The sequence below is a fragment of the Protopterus annectens genome, chromosome 1.part2 (genome assembly GCF_019279795.1).
Source record: "Protopterus annectens isolate FY-2018-M chromosome 1.part2, PAN1.0, whole genome shotgun sequence".
NCBI classification, from domain to species: domain Eukaryota; kingdom Metazoa; phylum Chordata; order Ceratodontiformes; family Protopteridae; genus Protopterus; species Protopterus annectens.
Genome location: NC_056727.1, coordinates 661,435,897 through 661,448,745, shown reverse-complemented (window position 1 = coordinate 661,448,745; position 12,849 = coordinate 661,435,897). Strand labels below are relative to the sequence as shown.

General features: G+C 39.1%; 1 protein-coding gene across 1 annotated transcript in view; it reads left to right on the top strand.

The window, feature by feature from the left end:
• Positions 1-12,849, top strand: part of LOC122790656 (solute carrier family 22 member 6-B-like) — a 496,093-nt gene that overhangs the window by 108,376 nt on the left and 374,868 nt on the right. The window lies entirely within an intron of this gene.

Genomic DNA, 12,849 nt, shown 5'->3' with positions numbered 1-12,849 from the left:
TGCCGAGAGCGTGTCATACTTTAATGACACATTCTTAAACATTCTCCACTCTCATGCCCCTAATAGACAAATTAGAACCAAAGACCGCATTGCTCCCTGGTTAACAAGAGAAACCAAAGCAAAGATTAAACTCCGTGACCAGGCTTGGCACAAATGGAGAGCTACCAAAACTCCGCTAGACCGTATAATATTTCAGCAGCTTAGAAACTCCACGAAAACTGACATAACTCGAGATAAAAACAGTACTTCTGTCACCTCCAGGACAAACATCAGACTAACCCAAAAGTTCTGGGCTGGTTTTAACAACCTCCTCCATCCTGGTAAATCAACTACCCCAACCCTGAGAATCTTACTGGTCAAGAACCAGAAGTAGTAGCCAATACCTTCAACACTTTTTTTACTGAGACCATCCAATCCTTAGCCAATCATCTACCCACCTCTTCCCCCTCCTTAACTCTTCCTGATGACACAGCTTCTCTCTCCTTTAAATTACAACCAGTTTCTACCTCCTACATTCGTACCCTATTAAAAAAACTGAAACCGACCACCCTAGTGGCCGATCGCCTCCCAGCGGAATACCTACAAATATCGTCCGATGTCATTGCCTATCCTATATCAATCCTGATTAATAGATCCATTACTGAAGCCACTGTCCCCCCCATTTGGAAAATTTCATACATCATTCCACTTCACAAGGGAGGCTCCTCCACAGAAACATCTAACTATAGACCCATCGCAATATTGTCTCCATTAGCTAAAATTATGGAACGGTGTGTTCACAAACAACTCCTACACTACCTTACCCTCAATAATCTATTGTCTACAACCCAGCATGGCTTCCGCCCCCACCACAGTACTACCACTGCCCTCCTCTCCTTTGTAGACTCAGTCAATAGTAACCGTAACAAAAAACTAACATCCTCTGCCCTCTTTCTTGACCTATCAAAAGCTTTCGATATGGTTAACCACCAACTACTACTATATACCCTACAAACCCTTCATCTTGACAACTTGGCCCTAAACTGGTTTAAGGATTACCTCGCTGGTAGGCAACAAGCAGTCCAATGGCAAAATAGTATATCTCACCTGCTCTCAAACAATATTGGTGTTCCACAGGGCTCCATACTTGGTCCTCTTCTTTTTTCTATTTTCAAAAACGATCTGCACACAGTCATCCCCACAGCCACCTGCATTCAATATGCAGATGACACAACCCTGATATGCTCCGATATCTCTCTTCAAAATCTCCAAGCAGCTACCCAACAATGTTTTGCCAAAGTTGAACAATGGTTCTCTGACCGGAAACTTATACTCAACCCGACTAAAACCAAGTTACTTCTATTTTTCCCCACGTCCACCACTTCCCTACCCCAAGAACCACCACCTGATAACTCCAGGACCTTTTTTGTGGAATCCTCTAATGGCACCATCATTGAGCCCGTCCCCCATACCAAACTACTTGGTGTCACTATTGACCACAAGCTTAAATTCGACATGCACATTGCCCAAACTATTAAGACAGTTAACAAGAAACTTGGCTCAATGTACAGAATCAAGAACTTTCTTACCCCGCATGCTAAATTAACCATTGCTCGTACCCATCTCCTCTCCACCCTACTATATGCCTCACCGATACTATCTTTCCTCAACAAATGTGAGCTTAATAACCTCTCTACCACCTACCACCATATTGCCAGATTTGTAACAGCTACACCCTATCGCACTCCACCACTGCCTCAACCTAAAAAAACTTGGCTGGTTGGAACTGCCCAATCTGCTTAAACTAAACCAACTCTCCAAGCATTCAAAATAATCAATCATCGAGAGAAAACCCCTCGCTGACCAAAATTCTGACCCCCTACACCAACTTAAGTAGCCTACGATCCTCAAACAGTATTCAGATATTAACCATCAAATCTAATAACATGGGCGATGCTCTTTATGCTAACTCCATTGGAAAGCAATGGAATTCCCTTCCCAACAACCTCAGGCTCATGACCTCACTCAATCTATTCAAAACTAATCTCAGAGAATTTCTTAAGTCTCAATGGTTATGCCCATGTTCCAACCCTGACTAATTCCCACAGGATCATTAGTATCTAATTCCTTTCTACCTCACAATTCTTTATCCAGCATCTTACTATCTCCTCAGGTATCTATGTCATCTGGCCATCTCAACAAATGTTTACCAGACTAACAGCTTGTATATTTAGATGTTGTTATTGTTTGATTTTATATTAATGTAATTTCTTGTATATAATTGTAAACTTATACTTCTGTTAATTGTGGGAGCTTTTCTCCCCGGGCCTCTACTGAAAAAGGACATGTATCCAGCTAGACTAGCCAGGTCAACAAATGTAAAATAAATAAAAATAAAATAAATTTTATTTCAGTTTTAGACTTTCTTTCCTTCAGACTAATACATATCTACACATACCAGTAGATAAAAAAGTCTGGCTGCTCAATGATACTTTAGCAGTCGGACTTTTACTCTTGGTATATTCTCGATTTACAATGGGCACACTGGATGGGCTGACCAATCAGTGTGTTCGTTTTTGAATGTTAATGGCCAGTCATTGTATAATAACAATTATACAATGACCCCTCATTAATATTCCAAAACGTGCACACTGATTGGTCAGCGTGCCCATTGTAAATCAGACTTATACTAATGGAGAAAGATCCGGTCGCCCGGACTTTTTCCGTTAGTATAAATTTTTTTTTTGTGTATGTGTTGCACAGCAATGGAGAAGGGAAGAGCTCCGTTGCTGTAATATCACTATGTTAAATGGGTTTACCATAGTGAGATAGCTTAAAAAAAAGCAACGGAGATCTTTCTTTCTCCGTTGCTTTTTTTAAAGCTGTCTCACTATGTTAAACTCGTTTAACATAGCGAAACAGCTTTAAAAAAGCAACGGAGAAAGGAAGATCTCTGTTGCTTTTTTTAAAGCTATCTCGCTATATTAAATTCTTTTAACATAGCGAGACACCTTTTAAAAAGCAACAGGGATCTTCCTTTCTCCGTTGCTTCCACACACAGCTCTGATGTACTGTGTAAGCATACGCATGCGCAGTACATCAGAACTGCTGCAGAATACCGGACAGCTGTGGAAGGGCAGCACAGAGGCATTATACAATGCCATTATTTAAGAAAAGTAAGTATTTTTTTTCTTAAATAATGTCATTGAATAATAGCAGTAACCCACGCCTGGGTGTGGGTAATGCTGGATTTACCCATGGTTGTCTTTGTTTGGCCACTCGGGCTTTGCCCTTCCAACCAAACCACACCAACCGTGGGTAAATCCAGCATTACCCACACCCAGGCATGGGTTATTGCTTAAATAATTAATGGAATCTATGCAGTAACAGCCCTATAAAAGTTGCAGAAATCCTGCATATAACAAATACATACTGTTAAGTTACAAAAACGAATAGATAATTGGCTTTAACAGTTAGCTAAGTAGCTATTGTCATGCTAGAGGGCTGCAGGGTGTGTCAGCTTGGAATAAGGTGATTGACAGGCCAACTTGCTTTGCCAAGGATGGTCTGTACCATTTGTTCCACAGACCAAAACTCTTGCATAGTGCATTTTGTAGGTGAAGTAAACCTTCTGGACATTAAAACCATAATAAAGAGGCTTACATTAAATTACAACCTGGGCCACATTAAAATTGCTCAGTACCCAAAGTGTTAACAATAAATTACTAAATCTTGCAGCTTTTTCTACAACTTGAACATGTTTGCATTTGTGTCATAACAGAAACTTAATTTTAATATAAAAACAGCATTTACTGTTTACCGGGTTTCAGGACCTATCATACCTTCCGAACTGTTGGATAGTGTAGGTAAGTGTCAATATTTGTTAGAAACCCAATTATTTCTAGAAGGATTCACTGCAGCACACAAACAGAAGTTATTTAGCTTCAAATTAGCCAAGCAAGACAAATTATCAAGTCATAGCCTCTCCTGGTTTAATTTCTCCAAGTCTTTGGGGTTTCTAATACCCTGATGGGAATGGACCCCATTCCTAAGTCAGGGTATAATTAGAGCTCAGGAAGTTAGTATTGCCTCAGTCTTTGATGTTAGCCTAGAGTGCTCTTATCAGTTCCTGTAGTGTGCCCAGAATAGCCATATTTTGGAATTCATAGGGATTACATGTACTGGTAACCTAAATATGACTGTAAATTCTTTTTTATTAGACCCATTGCTCATTTTTATTCCATGTTGCTCTCATTTCTGCTACAAATCCTGGTATTTTATGACTTTGTGTCTCTCTGTACATAAAACACTGCAATAACTTGGTGTAGCAATTTCATTGATCAATCCCACATTTGTCTTTTTTTCATGGTCTACTATATCTGTTTTTCTTGCATCTATATTTTGAACTGTTGGTAATGGGTATTCCCATGTGATATAAACTTCATCATTCTCTATAATGCTTTGTGGTTACTATTTCCAATGCTTCTCAACTACTTCTATATTGTAGCATTTGCACAACCCCCAATGCAACAATCTTGGCACATTATTGTGCTTGGTATGCAGGCCCCCTCCCGTGAGTAAATCACTCCTAGCAGCAAGAAGGGTGACTGTTTCCAGTTCTATTGTATAGAATGTGCATTTGTCTGTTTCTCCCACCTTTTCAATAAATTTTGTAAACCAACATGTACGTAGTACACTATCTTACACCGCCATTATTAACCCTTTATCTTTTGTTTTCAGCTCACCTCTTCTTATGAATTCCTATGCCAAATTTTGGTCAACATGAAGTTGTTCCAGGAAATCTCTGTACTTGACACTATATTTATGGCTTTTCCAATTTGCTTTCCTTCTCATCTAATCATTTTCCTTATATTCATTATTTTTGTTTTTAGGCACATTCACTTGCTGTCTGATTTTTCTGTATTTCTGATTTGATTTCCATTCTTGCTTGCTAACAAATGCTTCTGCTAAACTAAGCAAAGGTGTCATCTCAGACTTCACCTCCTCATGTTTTAAAACTTTCACTATGTTTAGATCTGATGGTCAGAAGATATGTATTCAGTCCCATGATTGTAGATCTATGCATGTAAGCAGTTTTGAGGAGGCCCATACCTCTTTCAGATTGAGGAATATATAATCTTGAATGAACCAACAACACCTCGTGGCACCAGACCAGATACCAATAAGCAGTCAGAATAGCGGAAAACACTCCAGTTTATTGAAACAAAGCACAGACTAAGTTAAGCGCTTTCATCCGCCACACTACAGGACTTTATCAAATATATAATCCTGGTATACAATACATTTTATATGTCATTTGCTAAGTATGAAGCATTTTTCTTGTTTTTGTATCCAGTTGATTCAATACTGTTTGAGGCCAATCACTTACCCCAAAACTGTAAGACAGAACAGGAAGAATAAATTGATTTATAGCTTTGACTTATTTCTAGATGCCAAAGCAGTTTTCAATATTAGTTTTGGTCTTATGAAGTATTCTTTACTGAACCTTATTCTCATTAAATGTTTTACTGTTGAGCTATTCATCTATTCCCAAATATTTGTACATTCCCTCCTGCTCAAGTTCTTTTATATCACATAGCTGTCACAGATTGATATTTTCTTGGTGATGCAGCTTTCCTGCTTTAAATGTTGTTTTTGCACATTTATCAAGATGAAGTGGCATTCTTATATCACCTGAGAAAATGTTAAACATTTGTACTTGTGCTTTCAACACCTCATCTGATGAACTGTATAGTTTTAAGTCATCTGCAAAATGTAGATGAGAAATATTTAAATAAGGTTGTTTTTCTGGAAGCCAAATTGTAACCATAGCCTGAGCTGTTAAGTAACCAGCTTAATTGGTTAAGGACAAGACAAAACAACATTATACAACGACCCTCCATTAATATTCAAAAACGTGCATGCTGATTGGTCAGAGTGCACGTTGTAAATCAGAGTTATAGTAATGAAAAAAGGTCCAGTCGCCCGGACTTTTTCCATTACTATAACTCTTTTTTTACAGCAACGGAGAATGCAAGATCTCCGTTGCTTCACACTGTCTCGCTATGTTAAACGAGTTTAACATAGAGAGACAGCTTTAAAAAAAGCAACGGAGATTCTCCGTTTCTTTTTTTAAAGTTGTCTCGCTATGTTAAACTCCTTTAACATAGCGAGACAGTTTGTAAAAAGCAACGGAGATCTTGCTTTCTCCATTGCTTTTTTCAAAACTGTCTTGCTATGTTAAATGGGTTTAACATACGAGACAGCTTTAAAAAAAGCAATGGAGATTCTCCGTTGCTTTTTTTAAAGCTGTCTTGCTATGTTAAACCCATTTAACATAGCGAAACAGTTTATAAAAAGCAATGGAGTTCTTGCTTTCTCCGTTGCTTTTGCCCACAGCTCTGATGTACTGTGTAGGCATACGCATGCCCAGTACATCAGAACTGCTACAGAATACCAGACAGCTGTGGAAGGGCAGCAAGGAGGCATGATACAATGCCATTATTTAAGAAAAGTAATTATTTTTTTTCTTAAATAATGTCATTGTATAATAGCAATAACCCACTTCTGGGTGTGGGTAATGCTGGATTTACCCACGGTTGTCTTTGTTTGGCCACTCGGGCTTCGCCCTCGTGACCTAACCACACCAACCGTGGCTAAATCCAGCATTACCCACATCCAGGCGTGGGTTATTGCTATAGTATTCAACAGAACGTTCCAAAACATCTTTCTGTGACATAATCCTATTCAGAGCTGTTCCTTCATATGGGAACCAATCAGTTAATTACTCTCCAACATTACTTATATCAGTGTTGCCACTTTTTGCTGCTCCTTCCCTTGCTGTGCAATTTCAAATGGACTTTCATGCTGTGACACTATCTGTGTTGGACTCTCCACATTAAATCCTTCACTTCAAGATAATCCATAACTTCATTTTCTACAGCCTGTTGTATGTAGCCTTCCATGTCCAAGGAGGACCATGAAAGCTTTCTAAATGTCTTTATTGTTACCAATAAATAAAAATACCTTTGATTTTAATGACTCATTGAATAACATTTTATTTAAAATTATGCAAAACAGTCTGATAATTAAATATACAGACATTTACACTTGTATTTACACATATTCAGGGAATTCATATAAAAGCTGTTGAACAATTATCTTTAGAAAACCATTAACTATCATATGATTTTACTATTTCTGACTAGAAAGCAACAAAAAACTGACTGCTTCTAACTTGTGAGCTGAAGAGAAACACAAAGTTATACAATCATGAACTCACTGTGTCCTGGGGAAGCAGGCTCTGTCTGCTGTCCTTTTTTCTAATGGTCATGGAGGAGTTCTTTCCAAGTTTATTCACTGTTTCCCTGACTTGTTCGTCAGCACACATAGGAGAATATGACCAGATTACCAGTGCAATGGGCTTTGAAAGAATTGCCAAATTACTTGCTGACAGTTGAAATGAATACTCTGCAATAAGTCAACATAGCAACATGCTTAGCTAGCACTGTTTCTGCCCAGAAGACTATCCTGAATTTGATATAGCAGTCTTGACTCTCTCACCTGCTCATATGTCAGCACTGCAGATCCAGGCAACTTTCTTTCTAAACAAATTTGTTTAGGCCTTAAGTGAATTTTTTTCAGTCACTGCAGGAAGTAGCAGCTTATAAAACACTAGTCTCATAATAGTTGTGTGTGTGTGTGTGTGTGTGTGTGTGTGTGTGTGTGTGTGTGTGTGTGTGTGTGTGTGTGTGTGTGTGTGTGTGTGTGTGTGTGTGTGTTTAGAAACAGTTTAATTTTTAGATTCTCTTCTAGATTTCTTTTGAAAAAAATGATGTTTTATACAGATTTTCAGAGGTACTACGTAATGTAAAATGAGAAGAAGACGACTGTGTGTTATCACATTAAAATTATGGTGAAAGATAACATGCAACATGAAGATATGGCAAGACAAGTCAGAATGACACTGGATTGCTTAAGGTGGGATCTGGCAGGCTTAGTAAAAGGATAACCAAACATTCTGTTACGGCAGTATAATGTGAGATTACATTTGGCATACTGATCTGGTGCTACAAATCTCAGTTCGTCAATCCATCTGTACCTGATGTGGGAATAGAACCCACAGCCTTTTGTATCAAGGGCAAGTGTGCTACCTGTTGTGCGGCTGCTTGAAAAGACTGCATTAATTAGACTATGTTTTCATGTCTGTCTGCCAGTACTTTTGTGGGAAGAATGACTAACTCTGCTCAAAAAGTACACTCCCAGTGGAATAAATTGGTTATGAATGATGTTAAAATACACAAATCTATATAATTATGTCCTTAAAAAATCATTATCAAGAAAGGAACTAGGTCAAGATTATATTGTGAGTGGTTTTTGGAAACACATCATGTACAAAATGTGGGCGTAAGTTACAATGTAGATATACAGTAACAACAACAAGGTGAGAGTCATTAACATGAAGAAATATTAACAAAAGTCTGTGTGCAAAACAGTACAGCAGAATAAGATACTGGTTTAGGAGGTGAAATAAGGGTAACAAGATATCTCAACTGGCATGAGACCAAATATCTGAACAGAGAGGTAGGGAATGGAGGAAAAGTGCTACTGATGGGTGAAACTATAATCAAAAATTATGCACATAACTTTCCAGAAACTGAGCTAAAGCACTGCATGGTATACCTAAGAAAAAGGTAGAAGGGATTAGAATAGCAGGAAGAGGGACTTAAGAAACAAAAGAAAATGAAAGAAAAATAAATTAAATGGAGGACAGAAAGAAAGAATGTGGACAGAGGGAGGAATGTGGAAGACAGGAAATGAGAGATCTTGAAATTGTGGTTTTATTGCATCAAGTTATACAAGAATAAGCATGACAAAGAAAGAGCAAGAAAAAAGTCAGTAGCCAAGAAGATTACTTTTAGGAGAGGCATCATTTCAAAGTAGAAGAACCTGATGACCACCTTACCAAAAGAACAACTTTGGCCAAAGGAAGAATATGAAAGTGATGCAACACACCAGATCATAAATGTAGAATAAGGCATTACCAATAGAAATCTGATAAACAGCTCACTGCAGAGCATAGAAGAAAGACTCATTTGTAGCAGAAGGCATCAAACAAGAGACAATGGTATCAGCAAATGGCCTAAATTTGTGCCAAAGTCAAAGCTGTTCTCCTATTAAAATCAAAACATCAATGTTATCAAATGTAGACAGCACAAGAGGCCATATGGTCCTTCAATTTTGGATTATACCAAGTGCTAGTGGCAAATATTTCTCTGTGTTTGCTTCTAGCAGGCTCAAGTGAATGGCCGTTACTAAGGCCATGCTGAAGCAGTGAATATGTTTGCAGTATAACAAAGACTAGGAAGAAGTGCATGTACAGACTTCTATCCCATGTGGCCTCAGCTAGGTCATATAATCCCACACTCCCCCCGCACACACTTCTTTCCATCTGCACTTAACTTAACTTTTGTTGCCTCCTCATCTTCTATTATATCCTTCCTCTTCCCATAAAAAGCTCTGACAGCAGTTACCACAAAATAAAAGTAGGTAATCTCACAATGCAATCTAATCATGGTCAGTGCCTACGCATAGCAGGCCTCCATATGGTCAAGTATTGTTCTGGGCTATTTCTGTAACCACCAGTTCTCCTAAATGTTACCCATGCCACATTTTCCACAGCTTTCCTAAATCATTTTTATGTATCCCCTTAGCTTTCCCTTTTCTTCAAGACAGGCCACAGTCATGGCAAGGATATGCTAAAGTCTGCATATTGTAAATATTGATGTTGTAGATGCCACATTTACAATACAAATGTCTCTGATCCTGCCAGGTTTCACTGCTATTTTTCCTCTTTTTCCCTATCCGGTTAACTAAGTTTGCAGGTGACTGTAAATTAGGTGTTGAAACTCTATCTTCAAGTGACTCACAATTGCTCCAACTATGTTAACAACTGTTGTAAGGAGAATTTTCTCAAATTAAATGTAAAAAATGCACCATAGTTCATTTTGGTAAACAAAAGTTTCACTTACACTAAAGGAAATGCACTCCTCTAGTCATGCAGTCTTGTAGGGGATCAGGGTAACTCTTCTTTATAATTCCTTATCACTTTACCATAATGTATCCACAGTAGTTCAGAAAGCCTTTTATCTGGCTCATCCAATTTCCAAAAGCATTTCCAATACATCTACAAAATTTTACTTCCCCTTTACTCATATCTTATCAGACCCATTACTGAATGTAATGCACTTTTTGAAATGCATTTATTTAAAGATATCACAGAATCCGAGACTTGAGAGACCTCAGAAATGCATAACTAAAAAGATCAGTGGCCTCAAAAATCTTAGTTATTAGGGGAGCCTGGCCTCCCTTTCTCTGTACTCAGTCTCCTACAGGCTTCTCCGTGGAGATCTATGTCTAGCCTTTTATGCCATGAATGATAACAACCCTATTTGATCTCCTAGTCCTTTGCAGAGGTGATGGTACATCAAATACTCAGTTAAAGGAATTAAACCTTCATCAGCAGATAAATAAGACAAGTTGGCATGATAGATTCATATATCAATATATCCCTCACCTCTGGACTAAACTTCCACTACATGTCAAGCAGAATAGCACCCTTGCCACCAAAGCTAGCTATGAAAACAAAATCTCCACTGATTCTAAGAGGAACCACAAAGCATTCTGTGGCTATGTCAGGAATCTCAGTGGCAACACCCAGATCTGGTCTGAGTTACAGCACAACAGCATGAACATTACAGAGCCAACTGATATTGCCAACATCTTGGCAGACAGCTTCAGTGCTAACTTTACTTCCCTCTCACCCCCTAATGGGCATCGGACAACATCCCAGGCTGCATTTTACATGAACTTCAGAATGAACTGGCTCCCCACCTAAGCACCATGTTCAATTATAGTCTCACGTCAGGCTTTGTGCCCACTGAATGGTGCACAGCAACAGTTATCCCACTCCACGAAGGGGTAGCCACCACTGATCCTGGGAACTATCGCCCTATTAGCCTGATGAGCCTGGTCTGCAAGGAACTCATAAACAAAGGCATTGGTAACCTCCAAACTCTGGACCCCACCCAGTTCAGTTTTATGAAAGGCTGATCATGCCTTCTGAACCTGATCAACTTCTTTGAGGCAGTCATCAAAGCCATAGATGAGAGTAAGGTGGTTCACACAGCCTATCTTGACCTCGCCAAGGTTGTCAACACCATCCCCCATTCTGAAATTATAGCTAAACTCACTAAACTAGGTATAAATCCCTACATCACAAAATGGGTTGCCAACTGGCTCACTGACAAAACCCACACTGTAAAAGTTACAGACTCCAAATCTGACTTCAAACCATGTGGAGTACCACAGGGTTCAGTCCTGGGACCTCTCCTGTTTGGTATCTACTTCTCTGAAGTACAGGCTAACACAGAAGGCCTCTGGCTAACGAAGTTCGCAGATGACTGCAAACTAGGAGCCATAGTCGAGTCCCCAAATGATGTGGACATCCTACAGAAGGGCCTCACCGAGACCAATGCCTGGTGTCAGAAGCATGGCCTCAAGCTCAGTGCTAAAAAGTGCAGTGTCATCTCCTTTGGTAAAAACTCTGTACCTATGAACTACCACATAAAAGGCAGTCTACGCAATGCCGAATGTGTGATAAGTGACCTTGGGACCCAGGTGAACAGTAGTCTCTCCTTTGATAATCATATCACCACAGTAGTCAGGAAATCCTTCTATGTGCCACACCTCATCACAAAAAGGTTCTCATCCAGGAAAAAAAGAGGTCATTGTATCCCTCTACTTGGCAGTCATTAGACCCATTATAGAGTACAACACCCCTTTTGGAATGTACCTCACAAGACATCTGCAGCAGCTGGAAAGGCTACAGAAGTACCTCACAAAGAGAATTACTGGCCTCAAATAGATGCCCTATGCAGACCGTCTCAAAAAACTCCAGCTTTACTCTGTAGCATATTGCCTACTCTGAGGAGACCTCTGCCTAACATATAAAGCTATGTAAAACCCAGAACTGTTGGACATGCTACACCTAAAAAAATCCCAATCCCTCTGAGCTACACGCTCTAGGGACCTAAACCTTGTCACCACAATAAACAGGACATGCTGGAGGGATAGATTCCTGTCCCACAGACTTCCTATACTCTGGAACAAGCTACCCATCTATGTCAAGCAAAGTTCCTCATTAGCACTCTTCAAGAAAAATCTTGATGAGTGGATGGTAAATAGGAAATACACCCCGGGGATCACTTCTGTGTCTCTGCTCGACAGGGGTGCAGGAAATTAACTTTCTTGGGTGGCGTAAGCCAGGGGACCTTGTTGGCTAGGCTTACTTAGGCCCTTGGGCCGATAGCCTAGTACCTACCTATAAGGTAAACCAAAATAAATGGATGGACAACCTCAAATTTTCTCCCAGTCTATCTTGCCTTGCCCTTCTTGAGGCTAGAGGGAAATTGTTAATAGTTTTTTTTTTGGCTAGTCTGCCTTTATATATATGTATATATATATATATATATATATATATATATATATATATATATATATATATATTAGAAATTAGCAAGTGCATACTGTAATAACCAATAAATGATTAACTTTAGCTACCTATTGTTTTGTGTGAGAAGCCTTAAGCTGCCTCAGTTTTGGATTATACACTTTATCCACCCTTGTGTATGCACCATGCTATCTGTATCAATGGAGTACCATAAGTAAAGGATCAGCGGTGATTGCTATACTTAACCTTATATTTTGTTGTCCATGTATTTACCTATTCTCTGAACAATGGAAGGTCTCTCCCTTCCTTAACAAATACAAATAACTAATTAAGAAGGTCAAAGGTGACAGAAGACTCAG